The 19,052-nt window shown below is 36.9% G+C and overlaps 1 pseudogene; it reads left to right on the top strand.

Moving 5' to 3' along the window:
* Positions 1-8,227: 8,227 nt before the first annotated feature.
* Positions 8,228-16,117, top strand: LOC102889587 (annotated as a pseudogene).
* Positions 16,118-19,052: the final 2,935 nt, after the last annotated feature.

Genomic DNA, 19,052 nt, shown 5'->3' with positions numbered 1-19,052 from the left:
ATTCCTCTGAGGTAAACATGAGGGATTTTCCTGACTTTCCTAATGAAAATAGGCTCTGATAAATTATGACACTATGTTTCCTAATGCCCAATAAGGGCTCTTTCCTTTGAGCCACATGATCATCAGGGAATTGCAACTCCCAGAGCCAGTGAAGCCCAATGCTGGTAGAGCATGATAACAAGATCCCTAAGGACAGCGGAGGCCAGGGAGAGAAGCTCCTGGATAGGATCTCTCTCCCTCATGCATTCACCTCATCTTTTTTGGTACAGAAGCATTGGGCCTCCAGATCCCAGGATAACCCTAAATTTGAGAAGTCTGCCATCGAGTACTGGAGAACAGCCATCGGGCCCAGGCTCACAACCTGAGAAGCCAGCACTCTGATCAATCAACTTCTACCCAAGACCCTAACCATTCAGTCAAGGAAGAAGGCCTCCTCTGCTTCTGCCTGGTGTTTTACCCAGATGACCTTTCCCATGAGCTCCACCCTGCCCATTCTGCTATAGTCAGGAAACCAAGCCCCACGGGTCCTCACTCCAACATGGCAGAGCAGCACCCACCAAGCAGGTATAGTCCAATACAAAGGACAATGCGGGGGTGAGAGGGTAGAAGGTGGAGAGCAGAGCCAAGCCAGGATCTTTTGGCCTGTGTGATCAAGACTAAGAGCCCAACAGAGTGTGTCAGGTCATAGTTCTGTATAGGAAGGAGTGTTCAGGAATCATAGAGAGGCAATTATGGGATAGAAAGATGGAAAGGTAGAAAGTTTAAAAACACTAAGAAACGTGAAGCCCATTGTTCCCTTCTGGACAGTGCTTCTGGAAACTCACATTATTTCTAGGGCTTAATTCAGAATCAAAAGTCAAACATAGTATGTCCATGATAGACTCCACTGTCAGAATTTTCATTAATAAAGGTCTGCCCTTGAAGGCACTGCTTAAGTGACAGGCCATTTCCTCAACCTTTACAACTCCCCTACTCCCTTATTTCATCTGACATCTAATCCCATATGGAGAGACCTGTAGCATAGACCACACCCTCTATCTGGCCCTAACGATAGCTTATTGGGAATTCCTTTTAAGACAGAATCTGAGTGATGAGTGATGGAGAAAATTGGGCTCATCTGCATTTGCCTAAATATAGTGACTCTGTATTTTCTTAAATAGTCCTTTTTCAAATAGTTTATCCCATTTTACCCATTTATCAGCAATATGCACGAAATGTTCCAATATTTTTGCAACAAGTTTACATCTTTCTGAAAGAACATATATAGCCACAAAACCTCGTCATCATTTGAAATCCAGTTGTGGTTCAGAAATTAAGGCAGAAATCTTCTTTTCTCTTTAGTACAACCTAAACAGCAAGTATAAGATAACAAAGAATGGACACTGCATAGAAAAATACAGAAAGATCACATACAACCAGTGGATCTCCTCCTTTAGTTCATGTGGGATATCTTGGGATAGGATCATGAGGATAGAAACATCACCGGGACTGCTCTTACTTTCAGTGCCATCTGCCTAATAAACTAAATTTCTTTCATTCCCATCTGTGTGTCCATGACATCTACGGCATAGTTTTGGTACCTGAAAAACAGAAATTATTAGTCAGACATCATCACTGACCTAGAAGAGGGACTGGTACTTGTAGACAGAGATGTCAGGGTCTGTGGCTGCAACTGGGAACTTGGAAATTGAGTCCCAAGCACATCACAATTGCCAAGCAAAAACAAAACAAAACAAACAAACAAACAAAACAGAAAACAACTAATAAATGTGATATGAAAGATATTTACCCTATCGGTTCCTACTGGGTAGTGGAATACAGTGATCGAATGTTCAAGTATGGTATTGCATTTGGTTCGGCGAACAGCACTGTAGATTAAGAGATGTGAATCATAGGTTACAAACCCATTTGATTTGCCCAAGTTATTCTGCTTTGTGGGCCTTAGTTTCCTCCCCTGTAAAGAAGGAGGCATAACCAGAAAATGCTGAAGGCTCCTTTCAGTTCTAATATCCTGTGACCTAGATGATCTCACAGTCTATGATTCCAATACAGCTATCCCCCTGACTGTGTAAAAGTCCAAAAATATTTCCTACAAGAAAAGACTATTTAGAATATTTATCAAAGAAGGTGACTTTTGCACATATAAATGAACATATTACATGACAGGGAAGGTAGTTTTTTAACTCTTTCCTTTCTAAACAATATCTAAAAATGTGATATATTTTAACATATTAAAAATTATATAACATAGAATTTTACCCAACAGTGAAAATTTGTCACAATACCAGTAAAATAATAAGTAGAATGCATTATAGCAACAAAATAAGTTTTAAAAAATCATCACTTTGTTAGATGTTAACTTGGCATTTGTTAAAATACAAATGTTTATTTTTTAAAATAAGACTTCACAGAAGTTATGAAGTTTTTTTCACATGATAAAGAGACCCTATAATTTGGGGTTTTATTAAAAACAGAAACTACACAAAGATGCCTTCTAACTTCACACTAATTCAATAGTATTAAAAATGCTTCCAGTTCCAAAACCAGTTGAATATAATATGAAATCCTAGTAAGACATTTTATAAAAGTTGACAAATGAATAGCAAAATTCATCCAGAAGAACAGACAAAACTTTAAAAAAAAAAAAGAATGTTGTTGAAGTTACCTTCAAAATTTTACTTCTCGAAGTCAATAAAATGAAAAGCCTGGTCATAGATTGGGAGAAAATATTTGCAAAATATACATAAAATAAACTAAAAAATACAAAAAACTCTTAAAACTCAACAATAAAAAAATTAACAACCCAATTTAAAAATGGGCAGAAGAACAGATTCCTCACAAGATGTGCTGATAGCAAATAAACATATAAAAAGACACTTGTTATTAGGGAAGTGCAAATTAAAATAACAATGAGATACCACTACACACCCATTAGAATGGCCAAAATCCAAAACACTGACAATGCCAAGTGCTGATGAGGATATGGAGCTTCCATTTATCGGAGAGCTCATTCATTACTGGTGAGAATGCAAAATGATATGGCTACGCTGGAAGACAATTTGGCGGTTTCTTACAAAACTAAACATTTTCTTTCATACAATCCAGGAATCATGCTTCTTGGTATTTCCCCAAGTGAGTTGAAAATATATCCAAACAAAAATCTGCACATAAATATTTACAGCAGCATTATTCATAATTCCCCAAACCTGGAAGCAAATACGTTGTCTTTCAGTAGGTTAATGGAAAAATAAACTATGCTACATACAGACAATGGAATATTATGGAGCACTAAAAAGCAATGAGCTACCAACCCATGGAAAGACATGGAGGAACTCTAAATGCATATTACTAAGTGAAAGAAGCCAATCTGAAAAGGCGGTATGACTCAAAGAACATGATAGTCTGGCAAAGAGACAGTGAAAAGTTCACAGTGAGATAACAGCAGGGGAGGCTCTGCATGTGTGGGAGCAGGAGTGTATGGACCTGTATTTCTGCTCAGTTTTGCTTTGAACATAAAACTGGTCTAAAAAATATTTAAATATACATATTTATATTATGTATATAACATTTTTATATATTTATTTATATATATAAATGAGATGTCTTTAAAAAGAAATATAAAACAAGGTTATGTATTGATCAGTTGATAAAAATGTTATGACCAGAGGATCATAGGGAACTAATCTTATATTTCCCCTAGGAGCAAAGGATCTATATTCACTAATTCAATATTCACAGTTATGTTATAGAGCATAACTACCATGGGTAATTAGAATTGACTGTATTTATAATCGTCCAAAACTGGAAGTAACCATGATGTTCTTTGGCAGATGAATGGATAAACAAACTGTAGTATATTCATACAATGGAATGTTATTCGGTGATTAAAAAAAATGAAAAAAACATAGATAAATCTTAAATGCATATTGGTAAATTAAAAAAGCCAGGATGAAAAGGCTACAACCTGTATTTATTCCACTTAGGTGATTTTCTGAGAGTAAAATATTAGTAGTTACCAGTTCAGGGGGAAGGGAAGGAGGAATGAATAAGTGAAACACAGGATTTTTAGGGCAGCAAAACTATTTTGTATGATACTATAATTGTGGGTACATGACACTATGCATCTATCAAGTCTCATTGAACTTTACAGCAAAAAAGAGTGAACCTTACTATGTGCAAATCAAAAATATATCATTTTGGAGACTGGAGGAACCCCAGGTTGAAATGCAGAATGTGAAAAAGCAATCTAACTGTATTACAAACGTGTGAAACAACCTCACTGAAGTGGTTAGGAAAGTGATGATCTAAATTACTTTGGAAATTAGTGGAATCTGTAAGACTGAAGGCAAAAGCAATTGTACATAAGCACTCTATTCTAGCTGATAAATTTGTTTCCTACAAAGGGCAGGAGTTAACAATTTAGATACTTAAATAAGTAAATCAATGGCAGATGGTAGGAGCCATGATTCTCACTGTTGAAATGGGTGTGTGCAGATAAATAAGAGAAGACCAGAGTGATTCATGTGACAATAGATAAAAGTTGGAAACATCAATATAAACTCATGTTTAGCTTACTATAACTACATATTGGAATATTTGTAGGTATGTGTATATACATGCACACCTGTATTTCTTTGCTGTCAATTGAGAGGGCCTGAAACAACAACACATCAGTAGCAACAGTCACATCTACCACCCAGATTTTGGCTTCTAATACTATTCTCCAGTAAAAGCAACAGGACTCCTTGAAGAACGACTGTAGGGCTAGGGCAGAAAATATAACATATGCTTCAAGCATTTATAGTAACACACACACATACACGATGATGAGTGTATGTCAAAGGAGCACAGGAGCCAACTGAAAGAGGTCTCAATGACCAAAGATAGAACAATTTGAGCAATAAGTAGTATTAGATTATAACACAAAATAAAAAATATTCATGAGACCACAGTGATTTAAAGGATTAAGCAGATAAATAAATGGAGAAGAAATCTACTGTGCAAAATAATTCCAAATTATGTAGATAATCCACCCTTGAGGAGGAGGAGGAGAATAACTCCTTATTCCATAATTGTGAGCTGCACATAGTGGCTTCCTTCCAAAGAATACAGTATAAAAAAACAAACAAACAAACAAAGAGAAAAGAGTAGCTTTACAGTTGAAAAATCTGACAAACACTACCTCAGACATGCGACCAAAGTAAACTCCAACAGTGATGTTATGTTGATAGAATGTACTGTTGCTATGATATGATATGATGAAAATAGTACTTTACTTCTGTAGTCTTCCTCCAAAAAAACCTACATAACTCCAGTCTAATCATGAGGAAAACATCAGACAAGCTCAAATTTATGGACATTCCTCAAAATATCTGATCAGTATTCCTTAAAACTGTCAAGGTTATCACAAACAAGAAAAGTCTGAGAAACTGAATCAACTGAATCTGATAGCAACATGACAAACTCAATATAATGTGGTATCCTAGATAGGATCCTGGAACAACAACAACAAAAATACATTAGATAAAAGCTAAAGAAATCTGAATTTAAAAGTATGGATATTAGTTAATAATATATTAATATTGGTTCATTAATTCTAACGAATATATTAATGTAAGATGTTAAGTGAAACTAGATGCAAGGTATATGGAAACTCTCTGTACTATCTTTTCAATTTTTCTGTAAATAATTATTTTAAATAACTATTTCTAAAATAACTGTTCTAAAAAATAAAGTTTATTTAAATCTTAAAAGGATAATAATAATGGTAAACACATATTGATAACTAATTAACAGATTTCTCACTCTAGTATGGGTCAAAAATTCTGAAATGCTTTTCTATGTATTCTAGAATTTTACAGAAAATATGAAAACAAATAGGAACCAGGTTTCTTACTGTTAGAAAAGCGCATACCAAATATGGAAAGGTAGATGATGCATCTGCATATTTATGTAAATGTGTTTATAATTATACATGAAAACACATTTTTATCTTGCTCTGTCTGGTAAGAGAGTCTAGAGACAATGACAACAGTACCATTAAGCTCAGCTAGTACCCAGATCTTATTTTCTAAATACTATTTTCCATTTAAAGGAACCAGGATATCTTGGAAAGAAGATTGACTCAGGGCTAGGGCAAGAAAAGGACAAGATGAGTGTTTTTGTGCTATAAAGGGAAGTGATCAAAGAATGATAAGACATACCAAAAGGAAATAGGAGCCAGCTTGGAGGGCATCCCACTGGGCATATCTGAGAAAATTTGAATGTAACAATAAATAATAATAGTAATTTATTGTAACCTGTTAAATAAAATAAGAATTCATGAGTCCATACTGAGAAAGAGAGACAGGAAACAGCGAAACAGAGAAGGAAGGAGGGAGGGAGGGAAGAAGGGAGGGAGGGAGGAAGAGAGCCCTTACTTATAGAAGAATGTGAACTAATAAAGAAGGAATGGAGGAGTTAGGAAATTATCAAAGGATGCTAAAGCTATAGAGTAAAAGTTTAACAAGGCATAAGAGATTTGCATAGTCTCAAACTACCTCTTCACAAATTATTAATTACAATGGGAATAATAACTTATGCAATGAAGAAACTTAATAAACACCATGTTAAACATTTTTTCAGTCGTATATGTAATATGTATAATATGTATAATATATAATATGTATGTAATACTTACATATAGTTTATGCTTACATAAAATTTATATTTTTCTATAATATATTTTTTAATTTACAATAAAAATATTTTTTAAAAAAACAAGCAAGGATACCTTGAAGGAAAAAGAGTAAATACATTTAGGTGCCTGAAATGAATTAACAATCAAGATTGATTTCAAGTTCTGAAAACTAAGGGAAAAAAAGAACTAGTACATAGATTATCTTTTTTATCTTATCTTTATAGTAATCAAATATACAAATATTTTTCTCCCATAATTATATTAATTCTATCATAATATTTAAATTATATATATTTGACAGATGTATCAAGTTATAAATAACATAGATTACATTCTATGTTAATTAGAGAGAGTAGAAATAAGACAAATGTGGAGGGAAAATAATGGCGTAGATGATATAGGCTCTGTTCATTCCTCTGGCGACCAAATCAAAGTTGTGATGGAAACAAGGAGCAGCAGCAAGGAAAAATCACCTGGGATCTAGATGAACAAATCATACAACTAGAGAGAAATCTAAGAAATCACCCTGCAATGGCAGAAGGTAGGATGGGGTTAGGACGTGGGGCTGCTTAGTCTCAAGCAGCTGAGTGAGATGGAGGCTGTGGCAGTGGCAGCAGCAGCAGAAGAAGCCTCTTAAAGAGGCCTCATCTGCAAGCGGATTTTCACGGTGACAGACCTGCTCGCTCTGAGCACCAGGCTGATTCGGCCGCGTGCAGAGGGTATCAGGGACTTACAGGAAGACATTGTCAGAGCAAGATTTGTGCTGCACAGAAGTGCCGGCGGTATCCATTGTTCCCTGTTGAGCCCTACCTTATACTAGTGTGCCAGACACAGCGCCACCATAGCCGTGATGTCATCAAACTGGATAACAGAGGTCACTCCACCAGGAGGATTCCCTGAAACGCTGCCTCCCCCAACTCATGGCCCACCCAAGCCACAACCAGGTATATCCTCAGCGAGTCAGGTGCTCCTTGCTGAGCAGTGCCTAGACTCACACTGGAGGCAGCTGGCCTCGATTTCTGGTGTGACCTTTTGAGGCACAGCATCTGTGGGTTGCTTGCCGAATCTTAACAGGTGGCCTTGAGGGGCAGAGGCTTGGGCTAAGTTTGGCCTGCAGCTGAACCCCTCTCAGGACTGTGCCACTGGACATCTACACAAATCCACACTAATAAGACCAGGAGACTTAGGAGCTTTGCTTAGTACATTGAAACAGACACAGAAAGGCAGCCAAAATGGGAAGACAAAGAAGCAGAAACCATATGAGAGAACAGAACAGAGATCCGGATATAATGGAGTCAAGAAATATAACAAATGCAGAGTTCAAAACACTGGTTATAAAGATGCTTAATAAACTTTTGGTTAAATTCAGTGAGAACTTAAACAAAGAGATAAACATAAATGCAAATGGAAATTATAAAAGAGAACCAGTCTGAAATGAAGAACACATTATCTGAATAGAATAAACAAAGTGAATAAATTAAAGGATCAAATGCCCTATCTAGAGGATGAGAAAGCCAAGGACATGTAATCAGAATGGTAAGAGATAAGATGCCGGGACAGAAGGGCTTGGTAAAAAATATTCAACAGGATGAAGACTCAGGATCTACGACCAAGAATACTTGACCCAGCAAAGCTATCATTTAGAGTTGAAGGACAGATAAAGAGCTTCCCAGACAAAAAATAAGCTAGAGGAATTTATCACCACCAACCCAGTATTACAGGAAATGTTGGAGGGACTTCTTTAAGAGGAAAAAATACAAGACTCGCTTCTGATTAAAAGACACACAGAGACTAAAAGGAAGGGGATGAAAAAAGAATATTGCTTTGATGGACCTAGAAGGTATTTAAGTCAGACAGAGAAAGATAAACAGTATATGATTTCACTTATATGCAAAATCTAAGGAATAAAAAGAACAAACTAATCAAAAACAGACTCACAAATATAGTGGACAATTTGGTGACTGACAGAGGGGAGGGGGGGTTTGAGTGGCTGGAAGAATAAGGTGAAGGGTTAAAGAAGTACAAATTAGTAGCTGATGGATGGTCACAGGGATAGGGAGCATGGCATAGGGAATGCAGTTAGCATGAATACGTTGGCTAGGTGGAGGGTCAGGGGAGGGAGGGAGCAATTGGGGGGATCGTTTTGATGAACTATATAGATATCTAAACAATGTACTGTATACTTGAAACTAATTAAAAATTGTTTTAAAAAAAGACAAATGTGGAAAGCTTGAGGGATCCAATTTGGGTTCAATATTAGAATTTCCCCAAAATAAAATACTGTGCCTTACCTAGAAAGCCAAAAACAAAACAACGCAAAAAAAAAAAAAACAAAATATAACTCTACAGAGTGATCTTTCCAAAATTAAATACATTTAAATGTATTTAAATAACTTCACAGCTTAAAGTACTTCAGTGACGTTCCATCACCTACATATGGAATAAATAACACTTGATTACTTTCTGGTCCATTCTAACTTTCCACCTTCATTATTTTCTACACTACTCTGTCACAAATTAGTTCCACCTCAGGCACATAGGCTACTTTCTATTCCTGGAGTAAGTCACATTTTTAATCTTGGGACATTGGCTAGATAGTACTATTACTTTGCCATCACTTGGAACTAATCTCAGCTCAATCTGTCAAAGCTTTGCATATCTCTTACTCATCTTTCTAGTCCATCTCACATATTACTTTCTCAGGGAAGTACTTCCTTATCTGCCAAATTGGAATACAATTCCCAAAACATGCCATACTTACACTGATGTATTTTTTATGAAGTCATGTTTTATATTGATTAACTCTGTGGGTTCTGGATTACGTTGCTTTGATTCAAAATTTAGCTTTGTTCTTCAATTGCTTTGTAATTTTTTGTAAGGTGGCCTGGCATTTCTGGGCTTAAGCTTGCTCATTTGGAAAACAGGAATAATAATTATTATACTCCCCACAGTTTTAGAGAAAATTGAAATAATAATATATGTAAATGTAATATATGATAAATATGGTTCATAAAGTGATGCTATCTATTTTAATGTCTAGAAAAATAGAAATAAATAACTTCTGGGACCTTGAGACTGCTGTAATAAAACAGCATAGTCATTTCAATGCATTCAATAGCACCTATAATTTCTTTGAATTCAATGTTTTTAATAGATTTTGTTTAGATATTTTTTGTTATTAAAATAATGCACTAGTACAAAATGAGTGTATTGGGTAGAATTACTCTCAAAGGCATTTAAATAGCAGTTCTTGTTTGCAAGACTGGGTTGAGTGGGACAATAATTTTCTTTTTCTATTCAATACTTTAAAATTGAATTCAATTAAACTCAGCATTCTTTGGCTAAACAGTAATAGTAAACCTAGATGTTCAGTATAGAAAAATAAAAATACTTTTGCTTTAATTTTTTATTAGTAAAAGAAAAAGAGAGATTGGTAGAAATTTCTTTTCCTTTCCCCCACCATTTTTTTTCTTTTGCATTAGTGAACTGTAGAAAATCTTTTTATATTTATAATCTGTAGTAAATTTCTAAATATATGATGCTTTAAAAAATGTTTTGAATACCCATATATAGAAGTCTATTATTACCAGAACATGGATTTTATACAGTGCTGTTCCCTAGGATACATCTTGCATAAGAATCTTGGCAATCCTTAGGCCAGTTTTTCAAGCCAGAAGTTGGAAAAGTTGAGAACATGTTGTCAGTCTTAACAGAAAATATGTAAAATATCCTAATTTGCAACAACAACAACAACAACAAAAGATACAGGATCCAAATAGCCACTGTCCAGAAAATGTATTTTGATGGTAATTGTGTGGTACTTGGCCACAGCTGTAACAAATGCCTTAAGACACTGTCTGTCTTCTGCTGAACAAGCCTTAGCTATGTATACTCAAAGAGTTGATTATTTATGAGAGAAATTAATAGAAGCAATCGCTCAAATATCATCTCTGAATAGGGAATGGTACAGATCCTGATATTGCTAAAGGACTTTGTTGAAAGAAGATTGAGAAACCTGGGATTGGAATAGTGGGAGCGCTGTCAATGCATGCAGTTTTTCTGGGCATATGAGAAAGGTGCAGAGTTATACAGGGAGTGGTTTGCCAGTTCTTATCAAATCAGATTCCCTGTTTTTCTCTCTCCCTCCCCTACAAGCATCTGAAAGATGAAAGGATTTAGAGTTTCTCTTTAAGTCACCTCATACTGCCTAATTATTACAGAGATGAAGGTGGAGCATCGAAAAGCAATCAAGAGTCAAATGATAGAGAAATGTTTCAGACAGCCCAAACTAAGAGTTTTTGGAAAGTCAAAGCTTTGCCTACAAAGTTGCTCCATCATTCTGGAAATTTCATGTTATAAAGAATGTATATACCTCACTTCTGATCATGTAGGACCAGCTTGTATCTGATCAACATTTCTTTTAAGAACTAGAAAAAGATAAATAAAATGCAAAAAGCATTTGTTTGAAAGTATTGGCAAGTCTAACAAGGCTGCCAAGAGTCAGAGACCAAGACCTCAGAGGGAAGAGAAGTACATTGAGATGAGCTTGATATTCTGTATTGTCTTGGCAAGGCCTTTGTAAGTGGGGCATGGTCAAGAGAAGCCTAGCAGAAAGTGATAGTTAAGAGGCTAAGAATCTTAGGTGAGCTTTCAGCAGTTTGTGGGTATATGAACACAAAACTTGAAGTTCAGAGCTACCAAGGCAGTTGGGATTTGTTGGGCTAAGATTCCCAAAAGAAGCAAAATGTTTTCAGGTGAGCCCAACATTCTGCATCAATTTTCCCCAAAAGATATCGGTCATTTCCTAAGTAGCACATGGCAAGAAGATAAGAAGCTGAACAGGAAGTACTGCCTCTGAGGCTGAAAAGCCAAGCAGATCTAACTGTAGTTCAAAATTGGAGTTCAGGGTCAGCCAAGAAGAGGTGAGTAGCAATGACTCCTCTAGTTACAGCCATGGAAGGTCACAGAAGCACTACACTGTAGGAGGAATACTAAACAAGAAATTCACCAGTCCTTACAACAGTAGAAACAATTTTGAAAAAGCCCAATGCCAAATATATTAAGATCATTTCCCTCTAACTGCCTGCTCAAAGCAAAAGTCATTCTTTTCTGGAGTAAGATAACAATTTTATTTCTAAAAATGTCAGGTATTCCTTAAAATGGGACTAAATTAAAAAAAAAAAAAACACACACAGAACAGAACCACAGGTGCTCTAGATATTGGATGTATTAGACATGCATTTTATTTTTTTATATTCATTCACTTCTTTATTCAACAAACATTTGCTTTTTCTAGCTCTATTAAGATATAATTGACAAATAACATTGTGTGAGTTTAAAGTGTAAACAGAATGATTTGATATATGAATATATTGTGAAATAATTACCATAATAAGGCTAGTTAACACATCTATCACCTCACATAGTTACCATATTTTTGCGTGTACGGTGATAACATTTAAGATCCACTCTCTTAGAAAATTTAAAGTACGCAATACCATATTGTTAACTATAATCACCATGCTGTACATTAGATCCCCAGAACTTATTCATCCTGATATTGGAAGTTTGTACCCTTTGGCCAACATCTTTTCAGCTCCCCCACCCCCTGGCAACCACCAATCTATTCTCTGTTTCTATGAATTTGGCTTTTTTAGATTCCATATATAAGTGAGATCATATAGTATTTATCTTTCTCTGCCTTATTTCACTTAGCATAATGCCCTCAAGTTTCATCCATGTTATCACAAATAGCAAGATTTCCTTCTTTATATGGCTATTTATTCCATCGTGATATATATACACATATATCACATTTTCTTTATCTATTTATTCATTGACAGACATTTAGGTTGTTTCAATGTCTTGGCTATTGTGAATAATGCTGCAGTGAACACAGGTGCAGCTGTCTCATTTCCTTTGAATATATATATCCAGAAGTAGGGTTGCTGGATCACATGTTGGTTTTATTTTTAATTTTTTTGAGGACTCTCCCTACCATTTTCTGTAATGTCTGTACTAATTTACATTCACACCAACAGTGCACAAGGGTTCCCTTTCTCCACATCCTTGGCAACACTTGTTATCTCTTTAGACATGCATTTTAAAATGACTTTGATAAATGTGTCTGAGAAAATAGATGGTAAAATGGAGAATTTCTCCAGAGAACTGGAATCTATAAAATAGAATCAAAAGTAAATTTTAGAATTGAAAAATATAATGACCAAAATTAGATTAGAAACAGAAGAGATTAATAAACTAGAATGTGGGTCAATAGAAAATATCCTGACTGAAATACAAAAACAAAAACAAAATGGAAAATACAGCATAAAATCATTAAAATCTGTGTGAAATGGTAAGGTCTAACATATATGTATTTAGAGTTGCAGAAAGAAAACAATGCGACAGAATGATATAATTTAATATGAAAACATAGTTAAATAGAAATTGAAAATTGGAAAAGTAAAAAGGGAGCATTATGGTGATACAGAGATGGTAATTACAGCAAATGGCTTAGGGCTAGGGGAACAAAGAAAAGAGATTGGATCATCAGCAACTAGAAGCCTGTAGGAAATTCTCCAAGAGCTGAAACTCAGATCTCTGCAAAGGGGTGCTGCCCATCTGTGATGCTATCTCAGGAGCTCAGAAGGTGGGTGGGTGGGGGGTCTTGTGGAGCTAGGAATGGGAGCTTTCTTGCTACTGCTATGCCTGAGAGGGCAGGAGAAGACTAGTTCTAGGAGTGCTGAGAAAAAGCTGAAAAGCACAACTCCAGCTATTGCTTGAGCGATGCTAACTGAAACAGCAAGCGGTCTCCCTTTAAGTGCCGCCTAAATGAAATGAGTTGTTAAAGAAGAAATACACTGTCCAAATTCTGTACATCATAAAACATAAAGGTGGGTTGGAGATGAGAGAAAGGAGCTTAACCACTATGAAGCTCCAGCAGGACAAATACAAAAGTAACCACACCTAGGCATTTCATAATAACCTACTGAAAACCAAAGATAAAAAGAAATGTTTAAAAACAGACTGAGCAAAAGACAAATTACCTTTAAACAGTACCACTGAGACACAGGCAACCATGCTCCAGGCCTGGACTTGTATTTCAGGGCTTCCTAGGTGGCTTCCTTCCAGCCTGCCACTCTTCACAGTGTCAGGGTCCTTGCAGAGTCTGGCTGATGGACCCACCCACGGCTCCAAATACCTGGGACCCCAGAATTCCCTGCCCCAACAGTCTCAGGTCCACTTCAGGTCTCAGAGGAGTGTGCACACCAGGCCTGAGGAGCATGCATGGAGCTTGATTGTGTGAGCTGAATTCTTTAAGCATGCAAAGACCCTCTGACTTCATGAAGGACTCAAGGGTGGGACACAAAAGGGCCTGGAGTCAAGGGCCTCCATTTGTACTTTTTACCTGGGAAATAAGAAGGAGTGTGCCTGCCTTCGAAGGAGCAACCATTAAACTGCAAACTGATTTCCCAACAGAAGTGATGGAAGCCTTAAGATAGTGGATTGACATTTGAAAATGATGGAAGAAAATACACGGAAAGGAAGTTCAATACTTCAAAGGTACCTCAGAAATAAAGGGAGAGCTTCTCCTCTCTGCAGCCACATACCGGGCGGGCTGGGCCGAGGGAGGCCCAGGCCCAGCTTGTTAGTTACACACGCACCAGGGGCCCGTCCCGCCCTGCCTTCTCGGGCGTCGCTGTGCCGCAGCCGGCTCCTCCAGGTCAGGTGGCCAGCGGCCAGAGGGGAGAGGGCAGCCACGAAGGCAGGAAGCTTAAAGGACAGCCGTCCCCGGGGCCTCTCCTGCGGCGCCCCCGCCTGGCCGCCACGTGCTGCTGCCTGAGCGAAACGCCACTGCCGCCCTGCCCCGCCGCGCTGGCCTCTGCAGCTGCAGTCCAGACTGTCCAGGCCTGCGCCGCCTGCCCGGTGACACTACAGCAGGACTACAGACCTCGAGGACGACCCCAACTTCTTCAAGATGGTGGAGGGCTTTTTCGACCGTGGCGCCACCACAGTGGAGGACAAACTGATGGAAGACGGCAAGACCCCGGAGAGCGAGGAGCAGAAGCAGAAGCAGAATCTAACGCATGGCATCCTGCGAACCATAAAGCCCTGTAAGCATGTGCTGAACCTGTCCTTCCCCATCCAGCGCGGCAACAGCTCCGGGAAGTCATCCAGGGCTAATAAACCCAACACAACCAGCACTGAGAGCCCTGTAAAGGAGGTAAACGTGATAGTAAAAATGTGAGTGTAGATAAAGTAAAAGCTTTGGTTTCTCTGATAATGTATAAATGTGCTGTGATTGATGTGTCAACTGAGGGTACTAAAGCTGATGTTAAGATCGATCCTAAGAACTACAATAATGAATTGGAAAAGATCTCAAGGAGGTTCTCCACGGAACTACCGGAAAAAGGGCTTAATTGGTCCTAGTGCTGACGTGCCTTTCCCAGACACCCGCACAGGAGAGCCGGAGCTGTCCTGGATTGTTGGCACCTATGCCAGCACCATAGAACACACTGATATCAATGCACATGCCTGCATTACTGGTAAACCCATCAGTCAAAGTGGTATCCACGGTAGTATCTTTGCTACTGCCCATGGTGTTTTCCATGTGATTGAAAACTTCTTCATTGAAGCTTTTCACATGAGCACTTTAGGAATGTCTCCAGGATTTGGAGAGAAAAATTCGTTATTCAGGGATTTGACAATGTAGGCCTGCATTCTATGAGATATTTGCATCTTATTGGTGCTAAATGTATTCCTGTTGGTGAGTCTAGTGGGAGCATATGGAATTCATATGGCATTGATCCAAAGGAACTAGAAAACTTCAAATTGCAACACTGGTGGATTCTGGGCTTCCCCAAGGCAAAGCCCTAGAAAGGAAACATCTTGGAAGCAGACTGTGACATACTGATCCCTGCTGCCAATAAGAAGCAGTGGACCAAATCCAATGCACCCAGAGTCAGAGCCAAGATCATTGCCAAAGCTGCCAATGGACCAACGACTCCAGAAGCTGATAAGATTTTTCTGGAGAGAAACATTATGATTATTCCTGACCTCTGCTTAAATGCTGGAGGAGTGACAATATCTTACTTTTAGTGGCTGAAGAATATAAATCACATCAGCTATGGCCATTTGACCTTCAAATAGGAAAGAGATTCTAACTCTTACCTGCTCATGTCTGTTTTAGAGAGTTTAGAAAGAAAATTTGGAAAGCGCCTCTTTTACCCACAGCAGGGTTCCAAAACATTACCAAGGGCATCCAAGAAAAACATTGTGCATTCTGCCTTAGCTTACACTATGGAGTTTTCTGCCAGGCAAATCATTTATATAGCCATAAAGTATAACCTAAGATTGAACCTGAGAGCAGCCGTCTGTGTCAACGCCATTGAGAAAGTCTTTAGGGTGTACAGTGAAGCTGGTTTGAACTTCAAATAGATGGATCATTGCTGATTTCTTAACTACCATCTTTGCCTGTAACTTCTGCAAACCTATCACAGGTTTACATGTAACCACAGAAATCTCTTTCTCTTATGGACATCATTCTCAACAACTCAACCTAAATCAGCCCTTTAAGAAGAAAGAAGTCAAGGTTAAGAGATCATATACAGATTGGTAAGTGTGAAAGTAGAACTTGCCTGTGAAGGACATATGAGATATTTTGCCTTTAAATAAAAAGTCTCCTTTCATCTGGTTATGCTTCCTTGCTCCATAGCTTGTTCCGACATGTTAATTACCTTTCATTGGAGCCAAGCAATTAGTTGCTTGCATTATTTTGCTCTGGCCAAGTCTGGGATGGTATGACACATTTAAGAAGTGGCATTTTTCAGAAGATGATAGGGTCCTAAAATGAGTTATTGTTATTTCATATCAGCGAAATTTAAGTCAATTTCACAGGATGCTATTCTCTTTATGAATAAAATACATATTCTTTTAGAATAAAATAAGTACATGTCGCTAAAATAAAATTGCCTTTATTAAATTAACAAGCTTAACCTTGATTCAAGCAGTGAATGCTTGCTTATAAACATAAATGAAAAAAGCTAGTATTTTTATGACATAAAACAATATCATTTACAGCTCAATAGTTCTGTTTAGTTCAGCAAAAAAAAAAAATCCAAATGGATAATTATCTTCATAACTGCAAATGAGGGAGGCTTTCTTTGTTAAAACTATGTGAATTTGCTAAATATAAGTATGACATGTAGTCCAAATAATGCATTAATCTTCTTATCATGCTAATTAATGTTTCATTTCTTTTGAAGATCTATTGTGTTGAGTAATCGAACAATAATTCAGTTAGATTAACAACAACAAAAAAGTACTTGGTATCCCTGTCTGCAGTTTACCTGACAACTCTAAGCATTGACAGCCTCCCCAGCTCTGCCTGATTTTGTGTTCCTTTTCTTTTAGAGGCATCACATGCTGCATACAGGCTTAATTAACAAAGTGAGGCTTAAAACATTGGATTGAGTGTTTTGTTTTGGATGTTTTTGGCCAGAGCCTTTGACACAGTGGTATACCAACAAAGTACTAGATGTTACTTAAGTAATGAATATGCCTTTTTTAAAACAATAATACCCTTTCAGAAAATTGTAATTATGTTATAACTGCATGACTTAACCTATTAATTAAAACAGGTATTAAAATTCTGCCTTTTCAAAAAAGAAAGAGAAATATTTTCAGACAAACAACAACTGAAAACATTTGGCACTAGCATACTTGCATAACAGAAATACTGAAAGGATTTCTTTATATAGTAGGAAGACATTCCTAAATGGAAACATCAAAATAGAGGAATGAATTAAGAGCACCTAAAAGTTTGAACCTGTGGGTAAATTCAAATGAATATTGACCTGTATAGTAACATAATAATGTCTTGAGACATTGTACACACACATGCATATGTATACATATATACACATATATATGCATGCACACACATATAATCAAAATGCACCACAATAACAACACAAAAGGTTAGGGAGGGGTAGAAAGCATTTAAACTATCTTTTCATTGCCCAGGAAGTGAGAAAAGTACAATTTATAGAATACATGTGATAATATCCAGGGTAACAACTAAAACAAGAGTAAAAGACTGCCTCCTAATAGAAAGGAAAGAATGGAGTGATTTTTTTTTAACAACTAAAACAAGAGTAAAAGACTGCCTCCTAATGGAAAGGAAAGAATGGAGTGATTTTTAAAAAAAAAAAAACAGTTAACCCAAAATAAGGCAAGAAAGAGAAAAAGAAATACAGGGCAGGTGTGACAAACAGAGAACAAATGGTGAGATGGGAAATTAAATCCAACTACATCAGTAATTATATTAAATATAAAAGGACTAAATACTCCAACCAAAAAATAGAAATTATCAATTAATTGCTGCTTAAGAGTTTTACCTTAAATACCATGTACAGAAAGGTTAACAATAAAAGGATGAAAAATGTTATATCTTATAAATATAAAAAAAGAAATTTGTAAGGTGGCAATAGGAAACTTGTCAGAGCCTCTTCTTTGTCCATTCCCAGGGAGAGATGTTAGAGTTAGAGAGGAAAATCATCGGAAGGTTATTGTGGTGGAGTGGCACTTCTGTTGTAGTGGGGTACAGTCTAATTCAAAAGAATAGAGAGTTTTTTAAGGAGCAATATTCCATTTAGCTCAAACATACAGATGTAATCCTGGGCCTAGAACCACTGGAGCCAATAACAAGCAAACAAACAAACAAAATACCACTCCAATTTCCAGAAATCTCTTTAGAAGGGCTTTACATTTACCACTCCTCATTTTCAGGTGAGGCACACATTCACTCAACTGATCTTGGAAGCCCTTCATAATCTTATCATGTCTTTAATAAAAATATTTAAATTTTTCATTCCAAATGTGCAATTAAGTAATTGTTCAATAGGTTTTTTTAATTCACTTGATGTAATTTACATAACTTGTAATTTACATATTTGACCCTTTTTACCTCATCTACCTCCCCCGTCTCTCCTCCCTCCCACCCTCTGGTAACCACTAGTCTATTGTCCATGTCTATGAGTCTCTGCTTGTTTATCTTGCTCATTTGTTGCTTTTAGGTTTATATCCTACATATAAGTGATATCATGTGATTTTCAATTTTTTCTGTCTGGCTTATTTTGGGCTTTGATTATCTCGAGGTCTATCCATGTTGTCACAAATGGGAGTATTTCATCCCTTCTTGTGGCTGAGTAATATCACATTGTATATATGTACCACAACTTCTTTAGCCAATCATCTATTGTAGGACACTTTGATGGCTTCCATGTCCTGCCCACCATGGATAATGCTGCTATGAACACTGGTGTGCAAATATCTTTTCAGATATGGGTTTTCAAGTCTTGGGATAAATACA

Source organism: Pteropus alecto, unplaced genomic scaffold, assembly GCF_000325575.1.
Source record: "Pteropus alecto unplaced genomic scaffold, ASM32557v1 scaffold196, whole genome shotgun sequence".
In the NCBI taxonomy this organism is placed as follows: Eukaryota; Metazoa; Chordata; class Mammalia; order Chiroptera; family Pteropodidae; genus Pteropus; species Pteropus alecto.
Note: the sequence above shows the minus strand (reverse complement) of the source record. Positions and strands in the feature narration are given on the sequence as shown.